Here is a 23,353-nt window from a genome sequence, read left to right on the forward strand (position 1 = left end):
GTCAAAATTGCGTTAATGAAGACATACGATCTTACAGAAGACGGCTATTGTCGTAAATTTAGGGCATCTAAACCTGAAGTTAACGAAAGTCCGGACCAGTTTATGGTGCGACTAGAGAGATACCTGCTACGGTGGCTGGAGCTTTCAGAGACCGGGCGAACCTTTGACTTTTTAAAGGACTTGATAGTGAAAGAACAGCTTATTGATTCCTGTCCTAAAAGATTTGGCCATTCACCTATGAGAAAGGGCTCCTGAAACTCTAGCAAAGATTGCGAAGGTCGCTGACCAGTACTTGGAGGCTCATGGTAAACATTTGCTCAGCCCAGCAGTACAGCCTGTGAGAGGCAAAATAAGGAGCATACAGTCCACCCCAACAGCTCTCCAGGGTTTTAAAGTGCAACACCCGAAAAAAGGGTTTTCTGTGTGGCAAGCAGGGACACGAAGCTAGGAACTGTCAATCAGGAGGGCGGAGATCAGGAGGACAAAGTAAGGATGGTAACTCTGTACAACGCAGTCAAGTGAGCGCCAGTTGCATAGTTCAGCCGCCTGAAAGTTAACCCACGATAGAAGAAGTCAAGTCCTGTATTAAAGATGATAAGCTGCTGTTAGCCTTTGGAAAGAAGATTCCATTGTTAACTAGTGCCTGTGTTGAGCCGTTGACTGGAGTGAGAAGTAAAATGCCTGTTGTGAAGGGCAGAGTTGGAGAGAAATCTGTTGATATCCTAAGAGACACTGGCTGTAGTGGAATAGTGGTAAAGAGAGATCTTGCTTCTGAGGATCAGTTCACTGGCGGCTCATTGAAAACACAGCAAGGAAAGTTCCTATTGCAAAGATAGATGTTGATACCCCTTATCTCAAGGGCCAAGTGGAAGCGCAGTGTCTCCCTGATGCTGTCTATGAACTGATTATTGGTAATGTACCAGGCGCTAGAGCTGCTGACGACCCACACCCGAGCTGACGAAATCATGTACAAGAAGCGTGTGCCGTAACCACAAGAAGTCAAGCTAAAAGGGCTGGAGAACGCGTCCCGCTGAAGGTACTGTAGTGTATGCCGGGATATATGAAAGACTATTATAGGATAGGAACGAGAAGAAGAGAGTATGGAGTCGGAGAGTTAAGGACCGCGGTGAAATCCGGTTTAATCCGTTGTTTAGATACGCATATTAAACTCTACAATTGGCGACGAGGATAAACAGGAAATTGTCAGACTTATGCAGAACAAATATGGCCGTGAACATCGAATCTGGAAACATACAACCTTTCGATTGCACAGGCCATCCGACAAGCGTGGGACCTCGTTGGAGACGATGGAAAGGTTCTTTTGAGTTTTTTCTCGAGGCCAAGGGTATCACAAAAGACGCACAAAAACAAGCCTTACTTTTGCATTGCGCTAGACAGGATGTTCAGGACATTTTTGTTATGCTGAATGACTCTGGACCAGCCGCAGAAGAAGAAACGCAGTATGCGAAAGCTATGAGACTACTGGACGCACATTTTTTGCCACAAGTTAACATCCCATTTGAACGACATCAGTTCCGTCAAGCAAAACAGGAAGAGTCCGAGACAACAGACCAGTTTGTGACCAGATTGTTCCAGCTTAGCGAGAATTGCGACTTCGGAACATCCAAGGAAGAACAAATACGCGATCAGTTAATGTTCCACTATCAGGAATGTGGGTCGGTGGTTCTTAATGGGGTCGAATGTGAGGTCATTTCTCCCCCCCCCACCACCCCCTCAAGTTAGTATGGTCGTCGTACACTGGTTTCCTTATGAGGGCCCAGTGGAATCAGTTAAGAACGCGCTTTCAAGCTATGGTGAGATCAAGTCTGTCCGCCATCAAATGTGGCCTGGCAAGCCGTCAGTCTCTACTGGCTGCCGTCTTGTCAGAATGGTTGTCAAAAAGGAAATCCCTCGTTTCATTTCCATCGGGGGTATTCGCTGCAAGGTGTGGTACCGTGACCAGCCTTTGCGATGCGATATTTGTAGACAAGTTGGACACGCGGCAAAACAGTGCCCTGATAAGGGTAAGTGCCGCCGCTGCCACAAGGCGGGGCATTTTGCTAGGGAGTGTAAATCTGCATGGAACCTTCCCCAGGCTCCCCCGATGGCCCCTGGGGCCCCGGTTGGTAGCACTGGTGGGGAGGAAGGGGCTGGCGATGATGGGGGTGACTGATGAGGGCGATGCTGCTGAGGCGGCTGGTGATATCGAGTGCGAAGACGCTGTCGATGGTGATAGTGAAGGCGAACCCTTGGTGGGTGAAGCGGCCTCCCAGGTGTCAGGCATGGAGTTGGGCACCCCTGTTTTGGACTCCAGCGGCCAACTGGTGCAGGCACAGATTCCTGTCGTCCCCCCGGCCAGTGGTGACCCTGTGGCCGATGGGATAGCGGCTAGTACCCAGGCCTCGGTGTCGGGTGCTCCTCTCTTTGAGGATGAGGCTTATGCTACCCAGGCAGTCCAAATGCTGTCTGTTGCAGCTAATGGTTTCGTTAGACAACTTGCTGATAGTGCCCCACAAGAGGCTGAGCTCGCTGAGTATCTAGCCAATGCCAGCGCTAATACTGATCTTTCTCCTCGGACTGGGTCAGAGAGTAATGTCAGTAATTGTAAAGGAAATAGTGAGGCTCCGAATGATGAGCAAACTAGTGGGGCAGACGCCTCGGGTAAGACCCCTTCTGGGTCAACTGAAAATAATGATAGAGAACTAGTGTCTAGTAATGAAGTAAATGGTGGTACTGACAGTGCCCCTAATTCAATTAGTGTAGTTAACGTTAATCACGGTAGCGCTACTGATAATTTATCTAGCAAAGGGGAAACTGCAAGTGTGGTCCCTGCTAAAGTAAATAGTAAAGAGGATAAGAATGCCAAAAAAGGCTCTACTAGTGGTAAAGGTACCAGTAAGAATAATGTTAGCTCTTTGGCCCTGGCCGACGAGCTTTCCGAAATGGATACAGCTCCGGCCATGGCTACTCGTAAGAGGCCTGCATCGGACGCTGGTTCTGAGTCAACCCCCCAAGACCAGGATCCAGAACCTCCGGCTACGTCAGCTTTGTCCCGGCGTAAGAAGCTTGCAAAACCATCTGCAGCAGCATTGGGTAAGGCTGGCAAGAGGTCCTCGGGCGGTAAGAAGAAGACCTAAGCATGATGGCTTCCCTTTTGTGCGCAGTGATGGCTCTTTCCATCCTTACCTTAAACTGTAATGGTCTGCGGGACCAGTCTAAAAGGTTTGGCTTTCTGCAGTGGTTGCGTTCCCTCCCCGTGAAGGTTGATGTTGTCTGCCTGCAAGAAACTCATTGTGTCACTCTGGCTGAGTGTTCTTTGTGGTTTTCATCGTCCGGCTTTTCGTCTGTGTTGGCTCCTGGTTCTGTTCACTCGTGTGGTTGGGGTATTCTCTATCGTTCTTCTTTATCTCTTCTAAACTCCTGGTCTGCCGATGGTCGTTATCTGCAATGTGAATTCTCTCTCTTTGGCAAAGTCTTCCGTGTGGTCTGTGTCTATGCCCCTAACTGCAACCCTGCGCGGAATAAATTCCTTGATGACCTCCATTCGAAAGTCGATCCATCTGTCCCTACTGTGCTTACTGGGGATTTCAACGCCGTCTTTGACCGAGCCCTTGACCGGCGTGGTTCTGAACCTGCAAGTTCATACAGAGACAGTTCCTCTTCGCTGGCCCAGCTTTTCGAGGCATGTTGTGTTATGGATGTGTGGCGTTACCTCCATCCCTCCTCCTCGGGTTTCACCTGGACCAGGTGGGATGGCAGTTTGGCGTCGCGCATTGATCTGTTTGGGGTGCCCTTTGCCTGGCTCCCATCGGTGTCCTCTTGCGCTATGTACTGCTGCCCCTTTTCGGACCACAGTGCAGTAGTGCTGTCTGTGTCTGTTCCCGACGTCGTCCCACCTGGGCCAGGCTACTGGAAACTGAACACATCCATGTTAGATGACCCGGAATATTGCCAGCTCGTTAGGGAAGAGTGGATTTCGTGGCGTCGTACCCTTCCTGGCTTCCCCTCTCTCGCAAAATGGTGGGACCGCGGGAAAGGTCGGATAAAAGGCCTTACCATCAGGTACTGTCGCAAAAAGTCATCTCAAACAACTGCATCGAGGGCTGCCCTCGTTCGCTTGATCGATCATCTTCGGGCCAAGCTGGATGCTGGCATGACCTCCTGCGCGGGCCCTTACCGATCTGCGCTGGCGGATCTGGCAGCTATGGACACCTACGTTGCCAAGGGTGCTCAAGTGCGATCAAGAGTTAAGTGGGTTGAGGAGGGAGAGTCCTCCTCGGCCTATTTCTTCCGCCTGGAAAAGAAGCGGTCTGCCGACCGCCGCATCTCTGCGCTGAGAGAGCCCGGTGGCTCTACTGTTTCTTCTTCTGTTGCTTTGTGTGCCACTCTCGGCTCTTTCTATTCCGACTTATATACGGCTTCTCCTACTGACACTTTGATCCAATCTTCTCTTTTGGGTAATCTGTCTTCTGCCCTTCCGCGAGATCGGGCTAATAGTTGTGAGGGCCTCCTCACCCCCCTCGAGGTCTATGAGGCTCTCAAGGGCATGAAGTGGAACAAGGCTCCTGGACTGGATGGCCTTCCAGCGGAGTTCTGTCTTCGTTTCTGGGACGTAGTCGGTGCTGATCTCGTAGCTGTTCTTAACGACTGTTTTTCCTCCGGTTCTTTGTCTCTCTCTCAGCGTAGAGGTGTGATCTCGTTGTCTTTTAAAAAGGGGGATCGTCTTGATCCAAAGAATTGGCGTCCCATTTCGCTGTTGAATGTTGACTATAAACTGGCATCACGAACCATTGCTGGCCGGCTCCTCCGTGTCATTCACCTGGTCGTGCATCGGGACCAGACGTGTGGAGTGCCGGGTCGGTTCATAGGGGAGAATGTCACCTTTCTCCGTGATGTTGTGAGTTATGCTGAGTCTGCGGGCACCGCGGTTGCAATCTTATCCCTCGACCAAGAAAAGGCCTTCGACCGGGTGGATTGGGGCTTTTTGCGATCTACCCTTGTCACCATGGGATTCGGCCCCCAATTCATTGCTTGGGTAGACTTGTTCTACAGGCAGGTCCAAAGTGCCATTAATGTAAATGGTCTGACACCGTTTTTCGGTCTCTCGCGAGGTGTCCGGCAGGGGTGTCCCCTGTCTCCTCTGCTGTACGTTTTGGTTTCGGAGGTCCTTGCCTCTAGTATTCGCTCCAACCCCCGTATCGTTGGCCTTTCCCTCCCGGGGTGTCCCCCACTATCCCCCATATCTCAGTATGCTGACGACACGTCGTTAATTTTAACATCCGACGATGGGATCAAAGCTGCTCTGGAAGTTTATCATCAGTATGAGCGGGCGTCCGGGTCAAAGATCAATTTCGGAAAGTCCAAGGGCCTTTGGTTGGGCGGCTGGCGGGGCCGTACGGACTCCCCCGTCCCTTTCGATTGGACACCTTCGAAACTCAAGGTCCTTGGAGTGTTTATCGGTCCTGGTAACCTGGAAGAGGATAATTGGCGCCCGCGCATTTCTGCGGTGGACCATGTTCTCAAATCCTGGCGTTCACGTGTTTTGACCTTTCGCGGCAAGGCTCTCGTTATTAATGCTCTCGCCCACTCCCGGGTCTGGTATGTGGCGTCACTCATCCACATGCCGGCTTGGGTGGAGACGGAGCTTACTCGACTTGTGTTTTCATTCTTTTGGTCTGGCAAGCGGGAGCTCGTCGCCCGCGCTGCAGTAGTGCAGCCAGCTCTTTTTGGTGGTTTTTCAGTGGTCAGTGTTCGCTTCAAGGTGTGGGCTCTTCTGGGTCAATGGGTGAGGAGGTTTGCCTCCTCTCCCTCCAGTTGGGTCTCACTGATGTCGTTTTGGTTTCAGTCTGTCCTTGGTGTCTCTCCTCTCGTTGCGTTTTCCCGCCCTTTTTCTGTTGACTCTAGAGCCTTGCCACCATTCTACCAGTCTCTGATCCTAGCGTGGCGGAAACTTGATGGTTCTTTTGCCACGTCCAGGGATTGCCTTGTTTATGCTTCTTCGTCTCCTTTGGTCTGTTCCCCTGTTGTCAGCATGTCTTCTAAGTCATGCTATTTGTATCTCCTTTCTGAGAACATGGTCCAGCCCCGTTGTGTGTACAAGTATGAACTTCAATTCCCTAATCTTGATTGGCCTGCCACGTGGCGTACCCTGTCTATGTTCGACCTGGATCGTCGTGTCACCGACCTTAACTGGAAGATTGCGCATGGCGTTCTGTACACCGCTCGGCGTCTCTCTCTTTTTGGTTTGTCGGTTTCTCCGTTCTGTTTTTGCGGTCCCAGGTTGAGTCACTTGAGCATCTGTTTTACTATTGTCCGCTTGCTCAGAGTGTTCTCTCCTGGGTCCAGTCTTTGTTGTTCGTTTTCTCCCCTATGAGTCCTGTCATTCTTTTACGTCATGTTCTTTTCGGGTTTAAGACGAGTGAATTGATTTCTGTCCCTTGGGGTTTCGTCTACCTTCTTAATGTTTCTAAGTACTGTATTTGGTTGTGTAGGAACGATTACCGGTTCCGTAATGTTCGTCCTGGTGCCGTTGCGGTGATTGCGTCCATTAAAGCCCGTGTTATGGAGAGCGCCCATATTTTTCTAGAGTGCGTTGCGTTACGTAATTATTAAAAATAGAACGAAGAAGTTTCTAGAACATTTAGTCATGATGACTAAGCGAGAACTTTAAGGAGAACCTTCTAGAACCGTGACTCAGCATATTTTTGTTATGATGTAATCATAGTGTAATGTTTCTAAAAATAGCAATATTACAGATCTCTAGAACATTCTAGAACTTTTCTGAAAGATATATAAGGAGTCACGCTAGCTTAAAGAAAGAGGCCTTTTATTGAGCTATAACTGCTGTTGCGAAGAGCCCAGAGGAGCGAGAGCCGGACAGAGTTGTTTACTGGAATTGAAAGCCGTGTGGAAGGCTACGTGAGAGAAAGAATTACGGTCGTCGACAATTTGTTAAAGATTTTCAAGAGAACTGTGAGTTGTGCGGTAGTACACTGAGATTTAAGTGATATTATTTGTAAAGGGCTCTAAGTGATAAGGATACTGATTGTATTAGTATTTATATCGCTCCGTAGCTAAGTGAAAAAGATAGTTATTGTACTGGTTGTCGATATCGCTTCGTAGTTATTACGTCAGTCAATAAAGTAGTTGAGTTGTACGAGTTATATCTTTCTGTCGGTTTGGAAAATACCGTAACACCCGCTTGAAGTTTTATCTACCTCTAGCCTTCAGGCGGTGCAAATCTAGCAGACGTCGTCGCTTCTTCCACAGACAGTGGTGCGCTCGTGGCGTTATTGCTTCTGTCTCAGGCAACTCTCTGGTCTTCAATCTTTAGTTCTCCCCCTTCTCCCCCGTGTGTTCCTGTGTCCGTCATGTTGCCTTTTGTGCTGGGTCTCCTTCATTGGTGTACTGCACAGGGGTTTTGTTCCGTCTCAGTCCTGTTGTGTCTGTCATGTAGCCACTTGTGCTGGGTCTCCTTCATTGGTGTACTGCACAGTGGTTCTGTTCTATTCATGTTTTGTCCATGTTTTTGTTTGCTTTTGTCCCTACTGTTGTAGGTAAGTGTGTCAGCGGGTATGCGTGAGTGTGGTATTTTGGTGCTTTGACTAACCATTATCACTAATCTGAGCATGGGAGTTTAATCTTTGAAAGCGTGTGATTAACCTGGGAGGTGGGGTTCGATCCCCCAGCGAGTTTGGCGTCCTGGTGGGCCCTCCGTTTATGGCGGTCCCAACCCTCAAGCCCTTGCACTCTGGCGGCGGGTTTGGATTAGACATTTAGGTCGGCAGGCATTGCACCGCCCTCACGGGAGCCTGGCCGTCCGCCTTAAACATAAAAAAAACTGCACTGATGAGGCCCAGTAGGCCGAAACAGTTAATCGCTTCTCGTGGTTTTCACGCTCTTGCCTAGTCAAAGCGTAATATACGGAATCCGAGATTTTTGAGGTTAGTTTGCCCTCTTTTCTACCTTTGCTTTGTGTATGATAATGGATTTAACAATGAATGTGGATGTACTGGAAGAAACGTTAAGGATTGGCAACGAAAATGTTCAAGACCGCTCAACCGTTAATGGCGCTTCAAGAGCTGCTCGCACTTCTGATATTACAAGTGAAACAAGGCTGCCACAAATACGGTCTCCCGAAAACAGCATGCCTCAAGGGCCGAAATCTGCTTTCTCTATGCAAAACAAGAATACAAGCGCCCGTGCTGTGTTTGATGCTCTTGCCGAGTGTAATATCTCTCCGACTGACACTCAGTGTTTACAACGTAAACTCAACGGTGAAGTTGTGGTCACCTTCAAATTTATTCTCTCAACATTGATTCCGAACCTTTCGCCCTCCAAGACATCGACAAACCGCTCACTTTCCTAACTATCTACGGCGTTCCTTTCGAAATTTCTGATCTTGCAATAATTAAACGCCTTACGCCCTCATTATCGCCGAGGAAAACACTCGTACGCGCCCAACATTTATAATGGTCTCCGATATTACAGAGTCCGTATTATCCAGCCCATCCCCAGCTTTCTTCGTTTTTGAAAGTACCAGATTTTTATTAAATACAACGGTCAGAACCCAACCTGCCGAAAATACAATCGTCCAGACCATTTCAGCAACGCTTGCACAAACAAAATTTGCTTCAATAGCAAAGGCGTTGGCCACGGAGCCCGTGATTGTTCACGCCCCTCATTGTGCTTATTTGTAAGCAGGAAGGTCACTTTGGCGTGAACTGCGAATACTCCTGGGTGTTCCCAACATTGCATGGCGCGCCAACAGACGAAAACGAAGACGTAAATATTGACGATGATAACCTTAGCTCCGCTTCGATGGAAAATTTGCCGCTCGCCTCTACCCTTCCTCCGCCTAATCAATCCGAGAAACCCGTCCAACCCGCTGACTCGGATTCCTCGTCTATAGACGGAAATCTCCCGCTGGCCTCCTTTATGCCACCGCCCATACAGTTTACTTTGCCTGCTGAACAACTCACTGATCCTTCTTCTGAACTCCCTGCTTCTGATCCAACCACTCAACCGCCTCCTAAACAGCCCAATGAACTTAACCAGCCCGATCTTCCGTCTGAACAACCCGATCTTCCGTCTGAACAACCCGATCTTCCGTCTGAACAACCTGGCCAATCTTCTGAATCTACCCCTACGGACTCACCTCTCATCACTTCTGAAGGACTCATCGCCACAATCAAGTCTTCCATCAAACCACCTTCCCGCCGAAACCCTGCCAAACTGCCCGATGATTTTTCTCTTGCGTGCTCCCGAAAATCTACTGCGCCAACACTTGTCACCGGAGAACCCCGTTCTTCTATCCCTGTACCTACCGCATCACACACTCCCATGTTGGTCACTCCTAACAACCCAGAAGAAGAGATGGAAACTACTCACGAACTGAAAGGAAAATCATCATCATCTGAACTCTCGACCCTTACCTTAGAGAGGAAAAAGGGGAGAAACATGTCAAGGAAACACAAGTAAGCTTATAATTCTTAAGTGAGTCTTTTTTTCTAAGAATCTTCAAGTGAAATGAGTCTTTTTTCCAAGAATCCTTCAAAATTGTAACTATCAATGCAAGGGGGCTAGCAAACCCCCTTACCTACAATTTCTTGTTTGATTTGATCGACAAATCCAACTGCGATGTCTGTTTTGTACAAGAAACGTTAAGTCATTCTGAATCTACTATCAAATCTCTATCCCGTAGATGGCTGGGCCATAGTTTTTAGTCCCCTGCCTCCGGGAAACAGGGTGGTGTCGTCACCTTGATTTCTTCGAAATGCTCAGACGAAATCGTATCTTAGAAGAAGGACTCACAAGGTCGTATTGTCAGTGTTTTGATCTGGTGCAACGACGTTGATATTAATCTAGTCAATATCTATGCTCCTACCAATCCTACCGAACGGAAAAGATTTTTTGTTTCAATTCACGAATTTTTTATTCCCTCCTCTTCGATTATCATCGGAGGAGATTTTAATTGTTACGACAACGCTCTCAATAAATTTGGTGGGAATATCTCTATACGCAAAGAATACGAATCTTTAAAAAGGGATTTCGCGCTTTCAGATGTTTGGCGAAATTTGCATCCAAGATCAAGAGAATTTACGTGGTTTAATTCCACACGGTCAATTGGGAGTAGACTTGACAAGTTTTTGATTTCGATAGCTTTATTGTCACCCAATGTTAAGTGTAACATTCGCCCTTGTTCGATATCAGACCACAATTTTGTTTTTCTTACCTTTGATATTCTCACCGCTGTAAAACGCGGTCCAGGAGTTAGGTGTTTTAACAACTCTCTTTTCAACGATATGGATTTTTGCGCTACTATAAAGATACTAATTGATAATCATGTATGTTTTTTATCTTGTTCTCCGTGTCCCCAAGATTGGTGGGAGTTTTTAAAACAGTCTATTAAAGAAGAAACGATCTCCTTTTCCCTCAAAAAGCGAAGACAATTGCAAAGAGACTAGGTGATTTTGACAAACAAATTGATCCGTCTTCGTCAACGCTTAGTTGACGGAGACAATTCCGTTATCCCTTTAATTTCTGACACCGAACGTCGTTTGAAAGCCCTTCGAACTAAACAAGTCGAAGGAATCATTATTCGTATTACAGCAGAATGGCTAGAGGAAGGCGAACGGCCCAGTCGGTATTTTTTTCATTTACAAAGAATTAAAGCTGAACGATCCCACGTCTCTTCGGTTTATGATTCTACGGGTATCGAAGTCTCCTCCCAAGAGGAGATTGAAAATCTCATATCGATTTCTACGCTCAGCTCTTTTCCGAAGAACCGTTAGATGCTGCTCTTCAAGACGATCTTTTATCTTCTCTATCACGGAAATTAACTTTTGATCAGACGTAATCTTGTGAAGGCGAGATCACGCTTCACGAACTTACTCTCGCTATGAGAAATATGAATAGGAATAAATCACCTGGCCCTGATGGCCTTTCGGTTGAATTCTACGCTAGGTTTTGGGATCGTCTAGCTCCACATTTATGTCGAGTCTTAACTGCATGCTACCAAACCGGAGAGATGTGTGATTCCATGAAGATGAGCAACACATGCGTTATTTTTAAGAAAAGAGATCGTAAGAATCTGAAAAATTGGCGTCCGATTTCCCTCTTAAACGTTGATTATAAGTTATGCTCAAAGGTTCTCTCTCTTCAACTCTCTAAAGTTCTGGAATATATCGTTGACCCTGATCAAACTTGCTCTGTGCCCGGACGCAAAATTACTTCAAACTTACATTTACTTAGAGATATCTTAGATTACATCGACCGCACGAATGAAACCGGCATTTTGCTCAGCTTAGATCAAGAGAAAGCCTTCGATCGCGTTAATCGCACCTTTCTGCAAAGCCTCTTACGCCGTTTTGGTTTTGGCCCGTCTTTTTGTTTTTGGATCAACACTTTATATAATGCAGTAAATGGGTAACTTGCAGTAACTTTATATAATGGCGCCAATATGCGTGTTATTGTTAATGAATGGCTAACCGATGCGATTCCTTTGTCTCGTGGGGTGAGACAGGGGGATTCCCTGTCTCCCCTGCTCTATGTTTTGTGCGTTGAAACTCTCGCATGCAAAATCCGAAATAATCCTGAGATCGAAGGCTTTCTCCTTCCGGGCGCACATGGTCTCTGCTATAAAGTTGGAAATTATGCTGACGATACGACCTGTATAGTGAAATCTTATCGCTCTCTGCAAGTTCTATTCAGCATGATTAATATTTGCGAGCGTGGCTCTGGGGCACGCCTTAATGTCACGAAAACAGAGGCCATGTCGTTAGGGGCTTGGCGTACGCGCGACGACCAACCACTTGGCCTCAAATGGATGACAAAATTGAAATTCTAGGTGTTGTTTTTGGCCGCGATACTGAATTAGACAACTGGCAGTCAAAACTAGAGAAATTAGAAAAACATCTAAATTTATGGAAATCCCACTCTCTTTCTCTTGTCGGCCGACCGCTCATCGTTAACACCCTCGGAATTAGCAAGCTCTTATATCTCTCTACAGTTTTGTGTGTCCCGAAATGGGTCATTTCTAAGGTTAACACTTTAATTTGGCCATTTGTCCAGACACTGTCAGACGTCTGTCGAGCAAGCTCTTATATCTCTCTACAGTTTTGTGTGTCCCGAAATGGGTCATTTCTAAGGTTAACACTTTAATCTGGCTATTTGTCCAGACACTGTCAGACGGCTGTCGAATTGAAACGGTTAGCCGAGCGTCCTGCCACCAATCTCTTAGCAATGGCGGTCTCAGCATTTTAAATTTCCTGATCAAAGGTAACTCTCTTCAATTAGCCTCAGTAATTTGCAATCTAGATGATCGCGAATCAAAATCGCTTTATTTAGCCAGATAATTTTTAGGCTCTAGGCTTGCCTCCTGTCGCTCGGAGTGGAGCTCTCTTCGAGATAACTCCACCCCGAGTACACAGATCTTGACGCCCTATTATGAGAATGTACTATTGGCTCTCACCACTCTACGTGGGATTCTCTCCCGCACGGAGGGGTGCGATTTTGAATTTTCTTCCAAGAAATGTTATCGAACTCTCTTGAAGAAAACTCCACATCTCCAATTCTTCATCGGTTTTGGACTCTCTTCTTTCCGATTGATTTTGATCTTGACAAATTTTGGAATTTAGTGCGAGATGACTTTTCTGAAAATTACAAGAACGACATACTCTGTAAAATCGTACTTCGCGCTATGAAGGTCCGCGATTCTCTTAAGAATTGGGGATATATCAACTCAGAAAAGTGCGCCTTCCGTTCACGTAAAGAAACTATAGATCACTGTTTTCTCGATTGCCCCCGTGTGAAATCTGTGTGGTCCCATTTTTCTCCTGTTATCTCCTCTATCCTTGGAACTAGCTTTCTCCCATCCTGTAGCTATGTTTTCTTTTTTCGTTGGACCCCCGCTGGCTCAGAACAGAATCGTATTGCTCGCTTACTAACTAAGACAATTGTGTACAGCATCTGGAAATTTCGAAATAAATCTACTTTCCACAATGGGAATGACCCCCCTGAGGGTATAATTCGCTATGCCCTCAGCGAGACCAAAAGCAGAATTGCGTGCGACTACTTCCGACTCTCTTTATCTAACTTTAGAAACGCTTGGGAGTCCCCATCAGTCTGTACAATTGATGGGGACTCCTATAGAATACTTTTGTAAATAGATTACCTTAAGAAGGTGTAGTCTGATCGTCCGGGTGTGTGTAGTCCTGAGAAGGACTGTTGTCGGTGGTAGTGACTGACGTTTCGACAACCTGTGCGGAAGTCATCATCAGAGTCAAGTGAATGATTGTTGTCAGTAGAATGTTCTTATTCCAGTTCGTGTGAAATGATCGGTTGGTTTTGCCGTGATGTTATTGGCTGTAAGACTCAAGTGACGTAAGTCGGTCGTGATTGGTCTGTTTCGATCTGTCGGTAAACTTAGGCCGTTCTTTTTCGGTCGTTTGTGATGTTTATTTCGTGAATGAGTCGTTTGTATGGAGCGGGCAGTTGTTGACATCTGTTTAGGGGAGTCTGTTCTAAGTTAGTAAACCAGCTTTCCAGAGTCAGTCGTTGAAAATAGTCAGTGCTGTAGGTTAGGCATTGCGCAGAGTCCCAGTCAATGTTGTGGTTGGTAAGTCGATGGTGTTCACCAATGTGATTGCTGACATCACCTTTCCTCGTCGCCCGTCTGTGTTCAGTCAGTCGTGTTGTGAGGTTTCTGCCAGTCTCACCGATGTAGGAGGCTTGGCAGTCGGAACAATTGATCTTATAAATCGTTCCCTGTCTGTTCCTCGGTTCGTCTTTGTCTTTAACGTTGGTTAGTAACTGACGTAGTGTGGTGATGGGTTTGTGGGCAACGCGGATATTAAAGGGTAGTAAGATGCGCGAGATGTTTTCAGACATGCCTTTAATGTACGGTATGGTTGCTGTAGTCGTAGGGGTTGCGGTGTCGTTTGTTTCGGTAGTGGTAGTGGGTCGGTGAGTGTTTCGTCGGATGAAGTCGTTGTTGTAGTTGTTCTTCGTAAAAACACGGTGAAGGTATTTGTTCTCGTCGGATAAGCTGTCTGTCGAGTCGCATAAAAAGTTGTGTGCGTCGTGTTAGAGTTCTGATAGTTGTGGCTTTGTGTGATGTAGGGTTGTAGGATGACTCGTCTAGTAATCTGTCGGTGTGTGTCGGTTTCCTGTAAACTGTCGTCCGTAATGAGTTGTCGTTGTGGCTTACCAGGCAGTCTAGAAAAGGAAGTTTGCCATTTTCTTCGACTTCTCTGGTAAACTGTATGTCAGTGTTTTGTTCATTAAGGTGGCGGTGGAATGCGTCAATTTCGTCGTGTCGAACGGCGGTGAAGGTGTCGTCAACGTAACGTAACCAAAGCGGTATCGTTTGTCGGCAAGTCGAAAGGGCGCGTTCCTCGATGTTCTGCATCACAATTTCTGCTATAACAACAGAAACTGGAGACCCCATGGCAGTGCCGTGTAACTGTTTGTAGTGTTTACCGTTGTACTGAAAGTAAGTAGACGTTAGGCAAATGTTTAGCAAGTCCATAATGTCGTCTGTCGGTAGCGGTAGTGGGTCGGTAGATTGTCGGATTGCAGTCTCAGTGCATTGTAATGCCAATTGAAGTGGAATACTTGTGAACAGTGATTTCACATCAAATGACACTAGTTTGTAGTCGTCAGGTATCTGAACAGTCTTGGTAGCGTTAATGAAGTCTTCAGTGGATTGTAGTTTATGTCTGGATTTGTCGGTTAGCGGTTGTAGTATTGTCGTCAGGTACTTGGATCGTTGGTATGTGGGAGAGCCACAGAAAGAAACAATAGGTCGCATCGTGAAACCAGGTTTGTGTAGTTTCGGCAAACCGTAGAGTTTCGGTGGCTGTGGTACCGAGCACCTCAGTCGATAGTACCGTTGGGTGTCAAAGGCGTTCGTTTTCTTGAGTGTCAGTAGTTTACTGTTGAGTTTACGTTGAAGTGCAGGAGTTGGGACTTGGGACTGCGCAATGCCTAACCTACAGCACTGACTATTTTCAACGACTGACTCTGGAAAGCTGGTTTACTAACTTAGAACAGACTCCCCTAAACAGATGTCAACAACTGCCCGTTCCATACAAACGACTCATTCACGACATAAACATCACAAACGACCGAAAAAGAACGGCCTAAGTTTACCGACAGATCGAAACAGACCAATCACGACCGACTTACGTCACTTGAGTCTTACAGCCAATAACATCACGGCAAAACCAACCGATCATTTCACACGAACTGGAATAAGAACATTCTACTGACAACAATCATTCACTTGACTCTGATGATGACTTCCGCACAGGTTGTCGAAACGTCAGTCACTACCACCGACAACAGTCCTTCTCAGGACTACACACACCCGGACGATCAGACTACACCTTCACATGTTACCCCCGGTTCAAACCATTTACTAGATTACCTTAAGCTTTAGTTGACATTAGATTAAATTGACTTGGAATTATTTACAACTTGGAATTAGCATTAAAACAATCCTAGTGTTACATTAATATTAGTCTACATTAGCCCTAGCCATACCAATATTATAGATTAAGCTCATATTAATATTAGACCTGACTATTTTGGAATTATTTATAACCTTACATTAATATTAGTAATATTTAATACTCGTATATATTTAAGAACTCTTGAACTTTAGAACTGTGGACTGTTTATTAATAATTAGTTGGGGCCAGGCCCACGTGCTTTAGCACTTTTATTTTGTAACTTAGGTGGTTTGTTATGAATAAATCCTTTTCAAAACTTAAAAATATATAGAATGGAAACTAAAAAAAGAGTGCTTAATGATATTGATTATCAAATACAATATTTAAATCTTGAATTGAAAAAGTTCAATAATTGTCATCAAGACACTGAAGAAGATCTATTAAATTATAAGTTAAAAAATATATTGTTAGAAGAATGTGAAAGTGATTTAAAACAGTGTTTTTAACTGAATTTTCAAACTCGATTGAAAATTTCAAAACTGATTTAATGTATTTTGAATTACAAATTGATGCCATTAAACAAAAGACTGATTTATATAATCAAATGAAAAATTTCCTTGAAATATTTAATTCGTAAATAATTAATATATAATGACAAGTGAATAAGATTTGAAGATGTCTATTTTCAAACATTATGAAAACTATCCGAAAGTATTGATAGTACATATATTAGGAGAATTAGTTTCAAGAAATAGAAAAATGCAAAAAGTGTATCATGAAGGTATCACTGATTTAATAATTATTTTAAACAATGAAAAAATCATTTATTGTGAATTAAAGAAACCAGGTAAAAGGATTATTTTAAGACCAGAACAAAAATAATTCAGAAAAAAAGTTGAAAATGAAGATAATTATATTGTTAGCAATGATTTTAACCAAATAATTGATTTTATAGATTACCATGTTTTAATATCCGATGTATGATTCTCCTGTGAGTTTCTAATGTTTCTTGTGTTTTAAACTTCTGGTAGCATAGTTTACATCTAATTCGAGCATTTTGGAAGAATAAAACTAGTTCTTTTATTATTTCATCATAATTTGATGATATAATAGTTTTAATATTCATATTCTCATAGGTTTTTAAAGTTTCTTTTTCTTTGTCAGACACTTTAAAATTATTTGTTGGTGATTTCAGCTCAATGGCGAAACCATTAAATTCTTTATGATTACATAACAAAAGAATATCAGGTTGACCAGAAGTATATCCTTTTTTTATAAGCATCAGATCGTTTATGAGTATTATCTTGAAATTCACCTAAACGATGGACGATTTGACATAAGTTGCCATAACTATTTCTTATAAAATCAATAACTTTACGAGGAAGTGATTTTTCATTGTCTATCATGATCATATTGTTGTTTCCTTATTAAACATTTACTATTGACCAGTTTTTTTGATTGATGGAATGACAACTTATGATCCTTTTTTTAATTTTTTAGCTTCATCTCTTTCACTTCTTAAAAGCAAACTATAAAAACCTGATTCATTAATTAATGTAGTTTTTTATTTTGTTCATTTTTATTAGTCTCAGGTAAAAGGTATCGATTTGATACCTTTGTTCTAAGGATGGTTTTTTCAATTTATCATCCTCATCAACATGTTTTTTTTAATCTATCTTTGGAATTTTGATACCCCAAAATATCACAAATATCTTTTCCAACAAACCAAGGATTATTTTTTTCATCAATTAGAACATGAAGAGATCCAATTTGTGAATTATTGAAATTACGGGAAATCATTTCCATTACTATATATTTAAAATATATTTTATCTTTTAAATAGCTTGTAAATCTTCTAGAGGAATCTAACTATTGAAATCATCATCATAACCTTTCCATTTAACCAGAGCTTTTTTATTTTTGTAATCTCTCTTTACAACTTTGTCAATTCTAAATATTTCTTGTTTAGTTTTCAATAATTCAGGCTCGTAGAAACTTCCTTTGTTTTATTCATTATTCAAATCTTTTAATTCATAGGTGATTGGGCCTGTATATTTTATCTTGTCAATAATGGATATATCTTATGTCCAATTTGGTGTATAACCTTTATCAAACAACTATCTTTTATATTTTGATATTCGAACCTATCACCGATTTTATATTTCGGTTTTTGTTTAAATGAATTTATATCACTATATAGATTGAAATAAACTATTCCTTCATTTTTTTCCTCAGATGCTTCAAGAGGAGTCATTTTAATTGAATTGTGTTTGGTATTATTGTATTGACTTAGTATTTTTGGTAAAATGCCGAGATATTGATTGTTACCTTGGATAGTGAATTGTTTCCACATTTTGTTTTTAGTCGTTCTATTCCAACGCTCGACAACAGATGATTTCTCCTTATTTTCAGTTGAATATAATTTGACATTATTTTTATTCAACAATTCTTCAACATGTTTATTATAAAATTCTTTACCCTTGTCGGTCCACAAGAACTCTGGCTTTCTTCCTTCTTTAAACATGGTTTTAAATACTTGGCTTATGGATTCACCCTTTTTATCTTTTAAGCGTTCAATCCAACCATATTTACTGAATACATCAATAACCATAAGAAGATATCGATAGCCTTTGTTCCATTTACTGAATTTCTGCATTTCAACCAAGTCTGCTGCCCAAATTTCATCAATATGATTTACGATGGTACGCCGCCAAGTAAAGTTACGCTTGATTGCTTTATGTAATTCATCAGCTAATTTTACTTGCCAGTTTATTTCACTCGACGGCTTTTTCCGTTTTTTTACTTCTTTTGTTTTACACCGAGACCTAATTTTTGTTTAGTATTAATCAAGAATCGAGCTGTTTGTGACCATTTTGGCATCTCTCCATAAGGTATTTGATCTAATGATTTAACCATTTGACGATCGCAATCGCCTTTGTTTTTACCCATATCATAACATATAAGCGGCTTTGTTTTTACCCATATCATAACAGATAAGCGGCTATTTCATCGACTTTTGTTATAAGGCTTAACATTCCATTTTGTAACCACACCAGTGTTTTCATCATGGACTAATTGTTGATCGAGTGGATTATAAGGTCCTATATATTTATATTGAGAAGGAGTCCATCCACCTTTTGGTTTTGGTAACTTTCCAATCATTTTATGAATGTCAACAGCACCGCCTTTGTAAAGTGGATTAGTTGGATCATAAACACCTTGTGGCGAATACATTTTCATTGGATACCATTGTGAATAATCAATGTTACCACCGCCTATCTTTTTACTTAAATCATTTGCGAAGCTGTCAAGAGCTTTATCGAGATATTTATTTGCTGTTTGTTTTATCTTCTTTTTTGCGTAATCTGATTTGATGGCTTTTGCAGCACCTTGTCGAGCAAGATAAGCTCCACTGTTGGCTAATCCTTTGAGAACCATTTCACCAATTGAATGACTGTTTCCTATACCAAACAATGCTCCACCTGATTTATCTTTAATGAATTTAGTTTTGGTTATACCACATTCAGCACAAGTACACTTTAACATCATCCTACCATTTTTAGATGGTTCATATCTTTCGCTTCTTTCTATCTTCTGTTTGTTTTTTTTTGCTTCACACAATAAGTCTTCATATATAAATATGTTATATTATAAATGACTTATTTATTTTTAACAAATTTGGTTTTAGCTATACAACATCCGCACCTTTACATTTTAACATCATTCTTCCATTTTTAGTTGGTTCATATCTTTCACTTCCTGGAACATATTCTGTTTGTTTTTTCTGCTTCACACAATAAGTCTTCATATATATAAATTATATTAATCTTTTGAAATATTTTTCAATGAATTTTTCATTTTTGATTGTATCATTTTTATCAAAAACTTTGAGAAGATCTTGATATGATGTACCTTTTTTCATTTCATTTAAAAAATATAAACAAAAATAACCAGATGTTGATGTTTTGAATTTGATTGTCTTGATGCAAAAGAGTTCAATTTTTATTTTTAGCATGATTAACCAATTCTTGAAAAGGTGGCATTCCGAATGAATCAAAATAATTGATTACATTATCTTTAACAAAAATTGTTACCCAATGTGATCCAAACATGTATGATTCGTGAAGATTGTAAATGAAAAGAGCTTGTTTATGATTATGTGGTACATTTTATCTCTGCTTAAAACATCATGGATTGGTATTTTAAGATATTCACACCATTTGAGAAGATCAAAATTCTTCATAGGAATTGTTTTATGAAATTTTGGTTTTACAAGATGTCTCTTATCAATGGAATTGAGTTGAACGGATTGTTTCGTCCTAGAAGAAGGCCCTGTCCTTTTTTGAGGTTTTTTTTTTTACCTCTACCAACTTGACCATTGGGCCAATTCCAATGGTCAAATTGGTAGGAGGAGGTCTTTGAGGCATATAAGAACCCCAACCATCTGATCTTGGAGCGTCTAATCTTGGAGCACCCCAACCATCTGATCTTGGAGAACCTAATCGTTGAGCACCTTTTCCAGAAATTATTTTCTTAACCAAATCAATAGCCGTTGGAATACCAATTGAAGCAAGAATAGTCCCTAGAGCTCTTCCTTTTTGAATCTTTGTTGGTGTTAAAATCACTTGTCGGCCATTTTGCAAAGCTTCTATGATATGTTCTTTTTGTTTCTTTGTTAATAAATCTCTTGTTTGAAGTAATAGTTCTAGCCTTTCAGGTGGAATATAATAACTTTCGTTTTTCACTGGCACTTTTGCTTTAACAGGTTTTCCTCTTCCACTAATTGCTTTAACCAATTGAGATGCACCTTCTGAAGCTAATCCTCCCAAAGCAGAAAGTCCTAATGTTTTTCCAACAGTTGGTGACAGAGGTCTTGCCAAACTGAGAATGCTTGTTAAAAGACTCCCTCCGACCTCGTTTCTGATATTTGATTTTAATAGTTTTATATCCATACCTTTTTTCAATTTACGATGTTTATCCAACCGTTTAGCAACAGTTTGAGGAACATGAAGCGTGTCATTACCTGATAAAGCATTTGGTAATAATCGAAGCGTGATTGTTTCTCTTTTATGATAAGCTCTGCTGAGATTCTTTTTTTCATTCGGCGATAGTTCAACGTGGATTTTAAATAACTTTGTCGTCATATCTTATATATTATACGTTATACGTATGATGGACGATCCTCGCAGTAGATAGCGCTATTTGAGCAATAGCGAAATTCAGACCTGAAAAAAATCAGGCCTGTACGGGACTCGAACCACTGACCTCTGCGATACTAGTGCAGCGCTCTAACCAATTGAGCTAACAAGCCAACTGAGAGCAGGCCGTTAAGTTGATTCGTAATGAACCCGTGAAAGTGATAAATGAGATAGAATAAATATATGAAAATCATATATTTTGAACTGCGGTATTTGATACGTATGATGGACGATCCTCGCAGTAGATAGCGCTATTTGAGCAATAGCGAAATTCAGACCTGAGTCTGAGCAATAGCGAAATTCAGACCTGAGCTTGTTAGCTCAATTGGTTAGAGCGCTGCACTAGTATCGCAGAGGTCAGTGGTTCGAGTCCCGTACAGGCCTGATTTTTTTCAGGTCTGAATTTCGCTATTGCTCAAATAGCGCTATCTACTGCGAGGATCGTCCATCATACGTATCAAATACCGCAGTTCAAAATATATGATTTTCATATATTTATTCTATCTCATTTATCACTTTCACGGGTTCATTACGAATCAACTTAACGGCCTGCTCTCAGTTGGCTTGTTAGCTCAATTGGTTAGAGCGCTGCACTAGTATCGCAGAGGTCAGTGGTTCGAGTCCCGTACAGGCCTGATTTTTTTCAGGTCTGAATTTCGCTATTGCTCAAATAGCGCTATCTACTGCGAGGATCGTCCATCATACGTATCAAATACCGCAGTTCAAAATATATGATATTTATTCTATCTCATATTATACGTTATATAATTTCAAACAATTATAAAACATATTTGACATAAAAAAACAGGAAATTATTATTTTGATTCATTCAAACGATAACAATTAATTTCCGAACTCATTTCAACGATCAACAATTCATTTCCGACTTAGTTTATTATTACTTCTTTTTCATATAGTACAACAGCATTAACTGTGAAAGCACTATCAGCAGCTGCTTGTGCATTAAGTTTGTATCTGAAAATAAGCTTTTTAGGATCTTTTGCGACCTTTTCAGGTTGGGCAGTTAGATCGAAATAAATAACTCCGAAAAGAGAATTGAAATTATTCCGATTAAGCTGTGTTCCTGAATTATAATCATTCTGCCGCATTGTGTATTTCATTAAATCGTCATATATTCTCATTTTGGAGTCCCTATCGTATTCCACTTCAGGATAAAATGTATTAACTCCATATTCTATATGACAAGTTGAAAGATAGCCATTTCCTCGATCAGCGTTAATATTGAAAGTGTCATATTCATAGGGATTCGTGCCTTGATTATTGTCTTTTTCACGTTGAAGAAATGCAAAAACATGCTTTACATTATCAATGGTTGGGCTTATCTGAAAAACTCCTGTCGATCTTGTGGTAGGTGATTGTTCAAACATTTCTTGTTTATAAGTCCATCTATTGGCTTTTGTAAAGTTTGACAGAAACTGTTGAAAAAGACTAGCTTTAGGAGTCAATCTGGGAACCCATAAATGGAAACGATCGCTAACAACACGACAATCATCAGCTGCAGCTGCTTTCCAAATCAGATCTGAGTCACTTGAAAGATTGATAGTAAATTGTAATTGCATTGGTGGTAACATTCGATCCTCAAGCTCTTCAAAAAATGAATAACGATTCAGAGGAATCTTTGCGTTGACATTGTTATTTCCAGTGGTCAACAATCGTCGAGCTTCAAATCCAGTGTTTTGATTTGCATTAGCTATTCTGTGGTCTGTGTCAAGGTACCAAAAACTATTTTTAGCAACACTTCTTGAGTAATCATCACTGTATTCAAGCAAATTCTTCAAATTCAATACTTTGTTAAGATTACCAATGTCGTAAATGATTTTACCTCCACTTTTGATAGTCATCTGATTGATCAATTAATGAGAAGCATTAATCACTGTCGCACGATCTGCGAGTAGTACCATCAGCAAGCTTTTGAAGCTGGAATTGGACTTCGAAATAAGCATTATACCATGGAAAAAACTTCTTCGGTCGTTGATACTGAATTTATAACCACTTTTAACTTGTGCCTGACCATTGGCTGGTAAGCGAATAACTTCATCTAGTTGAAATCTTGTCATTTCATTTCGTTCTAACAATTCTGGATTTCTGAATGCCATTATAATTATAAGTTAGATTATTTTATCGTCCACTTCCACTTATCAAACGATTTAAAATCATATCCGTTGATTCTTCTTGTTTTTTTGGTTCTCCTTTTTTAATCTCTATCGGATTCATTAGTGACATTTTTGGTGTAGTTTTTTATTCTTATGTAATTTTTTCATTGTGTGATCACCAGATTTTTGAGAAACAGCTTTTTATTTCCATGTGATTTTTTCATTATATAATCACCAGATTTTTGAGGAACAGCTTTTCCAAGACGTTCTCCAGCATATGAAACACCTGCATTAAGAGATTTTTGGCAAATGGTTCGGCAACATTTTTAAATACAGCAGATGCCATAGTTTTTATTGGTTTCATTAAATTATTGAATATTATACCAGAACCCTTATGTCTATAGACAAAACGACCCAATTTTGGATGATAGATCTTCTTCAATTCAATTGATCTCATTATATTAACTGGTTATATTAATTTATCGACTTTAATATTAATGAAAAAGCTGTGTCTTGACCATTTAAATCAATGATTCTTCGTTTACCATCAGTGATATCGATGCGAATTCTTGATATTCTCTTTCTG

General features: G+C 41.6%; 2 pseudogenes; one reads left to right on the plus strand and one right to left on the minus strand.

Annotated features, from left to right (window-relative positions):
* The first annotated feature begins 6 nt into the window (after positions 1-6).
* Positions 7-1,045, plus strand: LOC148735132 (uncharacterized; annotated as a pseudogene).
* A 20,423-nt stretch (positions 1,046-21,468) lies between these two features.
* Positions 21,469-22,515, minus strand: LOC148735133 (uncharacterized; annotated as a pseudogene).
* Between the last annotated feature and the right edge of the window lie 838 nt (positions 22,516-23,353).

This window comes from Stylophora pistillata, chromosome 3 (genome assembly GCF_964205215.1).
Source record: "Stylophora pistillata chromosome 3, jaStyPist1.2, whole genome shotgun sequence".
Lineage (NCBI taxonomy): Eukaryota > Metazoa > Cnidaria > Anthozoa > Scleractinia > Pocilloporidae > Stylophora > Stylophora pistillata.